At 41.9% G+C, this 6917-nt stretch overlaps 1 non-coding gene across 1 annotated transcript; it reads right to left on the bottom strand.

Moving 5' to 3' along the window:
- Positions 1-6235: 6235 nt before the first annotated feature.
- Positions 6236-6307, bottom strand: TRNAS-GGA (transfer RNA serine (anticodon GGA)). Its single transcript has one exon. It is a non-coding gene; the product is annotated as a tRNA-Ser (tRNA).
- Positions 6308-6917: the final 610 nt, after the last annotated feature.

Raw genomic sequence — 6917 nt, forward strand, 5'->3', positions numbered from 1 at the left:
GGCAGGAGGAGAAGGTGGCAATAGAGGATGAGATGGTTGGATGGCATCACTGACTCAATGGACGTGAATTTGAGCCAACTACGGGAGATAGTCAAGGACAGGGAAGCCTGGTGTGCTACAGTCCATGGGGTTGCAAAGAGAGTCAGACAAAACGTACAGACTGAACAAGAACAAGAGGATCATATCTAATGAGGAAAGCGCATACATATGTGATTAGTCATAACAAAGTATCATGGCTCTAGCTAGGCAATTCAAATGTTTGTTTGTGGTTGCTCTCAGCAGATAAGATGAGGGAAGTGGCGGACTGTCAGCCCTCTCCATGATCACACTTGCTCTGTTAAAACACAAGTGACAGTTTCCCTTTATGGAGCTTACGCTATAGTAGAAAAAGAAAGTCAATGGGCAAAAGTAACGGAAAATACACCATGTTAGGTAATAGTAGCTTGAATTATAGAAAAATTAAGCAGGACATGGGGATAGTGGTTATCGGAGGACATAAAATGTAGTAACGGTGATCAGAGAGGCCTCTGTGAAAATGTAAAAGTTGAGCATCAGCTTGAAGGAGGTGAGGGTATAGTCATAGCAGGTATTTAGAGAAAGAGTGGTCCAGGCAGATCTAAGCAGCCTGCTGGAGAAGTCTGGTTGGCATGTTTAAGGAATGGCAAAGAACCTGTTATGTGAGCGAAGAGGAACTTTGTATAAACAAGGAGAGTGAGCGGTGGGGGTGGTGAGAACTGACATGAGTTGAGATCACAGGGGTAAGGAGCAAGTGCCTATGTCAGAGGGTATCCCTGCTTGGTATTGCTGGTTTAACCATTCTTGAGTGAGATGGGAAGCCACTGGTGTTTGGGAGCAGAAGAGCAAGGTTACCATATGATTTAACAAAGTCACCTTGGATGTTGGGTAAAAAACAAACTGATGGGACAGAGAAGAATCAGGAGACCAGTTAGGAAGCTACTGCACTCATCTATTCCAGGAAGGGGAGTACCTTGGACCTGGCTGACCACTGTGAGGATGGAGAAAAGTGGTCAGAGTTTGTATGTCTTAAGGCAACGAAGCTAGAAGTGTATACAGATAAATTAGAAGTTAGGATGTGGGAGAAAGAGGGCAAGAACAAACCCATGGGTTTTGACCTGAATCACCAGAAAAACAGAACTGCCAGGAGTTCAGTGTTTAGATGTGAGGAGCCCACGAGACCATCAAATAGAGACATAGAGTGGACACTGAGGTCTGAAGTGAAAAAAGGGTTTCCAGGCTGGAGATACAAATTTGGAAGTCATCACATGTTTGAAGAGTCATACCTTTGTTTAGATGTGAGTAAAAATGGCTTTATTGTCTGTATTGACTAAATAGAAACCCTAGACCCACAAAGTTTGAAAAACAATACAAGTGCCTCATCAGTGGAACAGAACAGAAATAAAACATTTATCTTTGCAGGTTAGATTAGGACTCTCCTTTACAATACCCGTCCTGCTTAAATACATCTTTGCTGTGCTTAGTCGTGTCTGACTCTGCAACCCATGGCCTGTAGCCCACCAGGCTCCTCTGCCCATGAGGATTCTCCAGACAAGAATATTACAGTGGGTTGCCATGCCCTCCTCCAGGGGATCTTCCCAACCCAGGGATCGAACCCAGGTCTCCTGCATTGCATATGGATTCTTTACCAGCTGAGCTACCAGGGACCCCTGACGTATACCCACCATCTTACTCTACTTCTTTGTTCCATTCTCCGTGGCACCCTCTTCAGCACCTATTTCTTGACATGTGTTCCATATGCAGGAACTATTCCAGAGGCTGCAGACACAACAATGAACAAAGCTGACAAAATCTGTGTGAACCTTACATCTCATTACATGGGAACACAAATAAGCAACAACACAAGTAGGCTGAGTGATGTTAAATGTAGATTTTAACAACAAATCAGGGTGAGGGGAGAAGGTGTATTACAGGAGGAAGGGACTTTATTGTGCCATTACTTTTTACAGGATAGTCATGGAAAACTGATTGACCTAAACTAAGCAGAGACCAGTGAAAATTACAGAGCCAAGTGGAATCAGGGGGAACGTTTCGGAGGGAAGAGCAGTTTGAGATGTTTCCCTCCCTAAGTCAGTTAAGTCAGAAGAGAGGCCAAATAAGTCATGATTCAAGATATTTTCTTCTCCCACTGCACTTAAAGTAAATAGATTTTTCACCAGGTAGCTTAATGTATAAAACAAGTTTAGCTCCTGAATTATGGAGTAAAAAAATACACATTGCTATAGAACTTAAGAACATGAACAAAATATAAAATAAGCAATAATCTAAACTGGTTACATTATACAAGATGGAATTCACCTTTGAATCATTCTTTACATGTTCCCCAAGGGATACATTAACTATACACTAATACAAATATTGTATTGGAATGATGCTAAAGCTGACACTCCAGTCCTTTGGCCACCTCATTCGAAGAGTTGACTCATTGGAAAAGACTCTGATGCTGGGAGGGATTGGGGGCAGGAGGAGAAGGGGACGACAGAGGATGAGATGGCTGGAGGGCATCACCGACTCGATGGACGTGAGTTTGAGTGAACTCTGGGAGATGGTGATGGATAGGGAGGCCTGGCGTGCTGTGAATCATGAGGTCGCAAAGAGTTGGACACGACTGAGAGACTGAACTAAACTGAACTGAATACAAATATTCCCTGGAGAAAGGAATGGCAACCCACTCCAGTGTTCTTGCCTGGGAAATCCCATGGACAGAGGAACCTGATGGGCTTCAGTCCATGGGGTCTCAAAGAGTCAGACATGACTTAGGGACTGAGCATGCAACAGATTTATTACTGTGAATAGGCATCCTTGCATGTGCTGCCATCTTGTGGCCAAATAGAAATGTGTTTCTAAATGACTATGTTACTACTTTTCAAGAAAAAGAAATACAAAAAGGCAAAATGGTTGCCTGAGCAGGCCTTACAAACAGTTATGAAAAGAAGAAAAGCGACAGGCAAAGGAGAAAAAGAAAGACATACCCACTTGAATGCAGAGTTCAAAAGAATAGCAAGGAGAGACATGAAAGCCTTCCTCAGTGATCAATGCAAAGAAATAGAGGAAAAGAATAGAATAGGAAAGACTAGAGATCTCTTCAAGAAAATTAGAGATACCAAGGGAACATTTCATGCAAAGATAGGCACAATAAAGAAACGGTATGGACCTAACAGAAGCAGAAGATATTAAGAAGAGGTGGCAAGAATACACAGAAGAACTATACAAAAAAGATCTTCATGACCCAGATAACCGTGATGGTAAGATCACTCACCTAGAGCCAGACATCCTGGAATTCAAAGTCAATTGGGCCTTAGGAAGCATCACTATGAACAAAGCTAGTGGAGGAGATGGAAATCCAGTTGAGCTATTTCAAGTCCTGAAAGATGATGCTGTGAAAGTGCTGCACTCAATATGCCAGCAAATTTGGAAAACTCAGCAGTTGCCACAGGACTGGGAAAGGTCAGTTTTCATTCCAATCCCAAAGAAAGGCAATGCCAAAGAATGCTCAAACTACCACACAATTGCACTCATCTCGTGTGCTAGCAAAGTAATGCTCAAAATTCTCCAAGCCAGGCTTCAATAGTACATGAACCATGAACTTCCAGATACTCAAGCTAGATTTAGAAAAGGCAGAGGAACCAGAGAACCTAAAGAAGAGAACTGTCATGGAGACTAACTCTCTGTCTCCAGTTAAAGAACATGAAACATCACCAGTGTTACTCTAACCTCATTTACCTTAGGCCATGCTTGTTTGAGAGATAACCGGACTGTAACATTGGGTCACAGGTTTGACTATTGCCTGCTTACAGTGCTGGTTCGTATAATGTGTCTGATCCCATATCCATTTTACCTTAATATGGATTGCTGCCTGGTGAGTCTCATAGACCTGCCTCACTTCCCTCAGTTTAGTTCAGTCGCTCAGTTGTGTCTGACTCTTTGCGGCCCCATGGACTGCAGCATGCCAGGCCTCCCTGTCTATCACCAACTCCTGGAATTTACTCAAACTCATGTCCATTGAGTCAGTGATGCCATCCAACCATCTCATCCTCTATTGTCCCCTTCTCTTCCCACTCTCAATCCATCTCAGCATCAGGGTCTTTTCAAATGAGTCAGTTCTTTCCATCAGGTAGCCAAAGTATTGGAGTTTCAGCTTCAGCATCAGTCCTTCCAATGAACATTAAGGACTAATCTCCTTTAGGATTGACTGGCTGGATCTCCTTGCTGTCCAAGGGACTCTCAAGAGACTTTTCCAACACCACAGTTCAACAGCATCAATTCTTCAGTGCTCAGCTTTCTTACAGTCCAACACTCACATCCATACATGACTACTGGAAAAACCATAGCTTTGACTAGATGGACCTTTGTTGGCAAAGTAATATCTCTGCTTTTTAATATGCTGTCTAGGTTGGTCATAACTTTTCTTTCAAGGAGTAAGCGTCTTTTAATCTCATGGCTGCAGTCAGTCACCATCTGCAGTGATTTTGGAGCCCCCCGAAATAAAATCTGTCACTATTTTCAGTGTTTCCCCATCTATGTGCTATGAGGTGATGGGACCAGATGCCATGACCTTAGTTTTCTGAATGTTGAGTTTTAAGCCACTTTTTTCACTTTCCTCTTTCACTTTCATCAAGAGGCTTTTTAGGTCTTCTTCATTTTCTGCCATAAGGGTGGTGTCATCTGCATATTTGAAGTTATTGATATTTCTCCCAGCAATCTTGATTCCAGCTTGTGCTTCATCCAGTCCAGCATTTCTCATGATGTACTCTGCATACAAGTTAAATGAGCAGCGTGACAATATACAGAGTTTGACATACTCCTGTCCCTATTTGGAACCAGTCTGTTGTTTTATGTCCAATTCTAAATGTTGCTTCTTGACCTGCATACAGATTTCTCAGGAGGCAGGTCAGGTGGTCTGGTATTCCCATCTCCACAGAATTTTCCACAGTTTATTATGATTCACACAGTCACTTGCTCTACTAGATAGTATATTTTTGTTGAGGTATAACTGACATAAAACACTACATTAGTTTCAGGTATACAATATAATGATTTGACATTTGTATATATTGTGAAATGACCACCACAATAGGTCTAGTTAACATCCACCATATTCAGTTATAGATTTTTTTTTCTTGTGGTTAGATTTTTAAGAGTTACTCTTAGCAACTTTCAAATATGCAATACAATATTATTTATTAATTACAGTCTGCATACTGCACAGTACGTCTCCAACACTTATTTTACACGTGGAAGTTTTTATCTTTCCCCCCGTTTGACCATTCCCCTCACCCCTGCCTGTTCTCTATGTATCTATGAGGGTTGTTTTTTTTTTTTTGAGTCAGTGTATAAGTGATATCATATGGTATTTGCTTGCTTTTCTCTGTGTTTATTTGTTTATTTATTAGACAGAGGTTTTACACTCTCAAAATGTTTGGTATTTACTTTGGTTCTAAAGCAGTACTTTCTAATTCCTACAATCTTATCCTTGGTTCCACGTTTAAATGCACTGGACGCTTATGGCAGAGATAATCAGTGGCCCTCCAACCTTGCTCATTGTCTATACCAGAAAACTCGATCTTCCCCTGCACGTTTGGTTGCCCAGAATGAAAATCCCTATTTCCCAAACAAGATAGGGCTATTAGACTGAGTTCTAGATCATGATAAGGAAGCATTAAGTGCTGAGTGACTCCAATAATCTTTTCTGCAAGACAGCTCATGTTCTATACATTAGTTAAAAAAAAAATTCAATTTCAAGAAGAATGTATGTTGGGGGACTCCAGACACATTCTATAAGATGGAAAATAAACTGTACAAAATTTTAAGGGCACAACACATCAGTTGAGATTTTAGGAGTCTAGTAGTAGGGAGTGTGCCAAGACATTTCCTCCAAAATAAAAGAAAAATGATCACTTCTCAATGCCTGGCCCCCTTGTTCAGGGACCACTCAAGCTCTAAATTCCCCACTGGATTGCCTTAGACCCCTGTTTCAATTTCCCTGTTCGTCCAGTCCTGATTTTCCCACTTCCTTATAGGTGACAAGAGAGGGGCATCATCCCACTCCCCCTTAATTAAATTTCTGCACATGTGAAGTCACTCAGTTGTGTCCGACTCTTTGCGGCCCCATGGACTATAGCCTACCAGGCACCTCCCTCCATGGGATTCTCCAGGCAAGAGTACTGGAGTGGGTTGCCATTTCCTTCTCCAGGGGATCTTCCCAACCCAGGGATCGAACCCTGGTCTCCTGCATTCCAGGCAGACGCTTTAACCTCTGAGCCACCAGGGAAGAACCTAAGATATCTTCCAGTATCTACCCCATCTCCATTCAGACCTATCTGATTTACACACTCTTCTGAAATACAAAGGGTCTGATGCTAAGTGTATTTAATGCTGAAACCAACCCATCTCTTACCATTTATGTGTAGTACATATACACATATACATGTACATATACAATACACAATACACAACATGATCCTATATATACATCTGCAGATTTTTAAAATACTGAACAAATGTGACAAAATGTATGCAGAATTATTTCTAGCTCGCAGTTGATTTTTATTGTTCTTTTTATTGAATTTTTCCTAAAAAGAAAATTCATTATTTTTAGAACAATTTTTGATGCCACAGTGGTAAAGAATCCACCCACCAATGCAGGAGACACAAGAGACGTGGGTTCGATCCCTGGGTTGGAAAGATCCCCTGGAGAAGGAAATGGCAATCCACTCCCGTATTCTTGCCTGGGAAATCCCATGGACAGAGGAGCCTGGTGGGCTGTAGTCCAGGGGGTTGCAAAGAGATGGACACAACTGAGCGACTGAGCAGCACACACACACACACACACACACACACAAACCCCAGACCTGTCACATCTAATAACAATGATAACAATA

This window comes from Capricornis sumatraensis, chromosome 9 (assembly GCF_032405125.1).
Source record: "Capricornis sumatraensis isolate serow.1 chromosome 9, serow.2, whole genome shotgun sequence".
Lineage (NCBI taxonomy): Eukaryota > Metazoa > Chordata > Mammalia > Artiodactyla > Bovidae > Capricornis > Capricornis sumatraensis.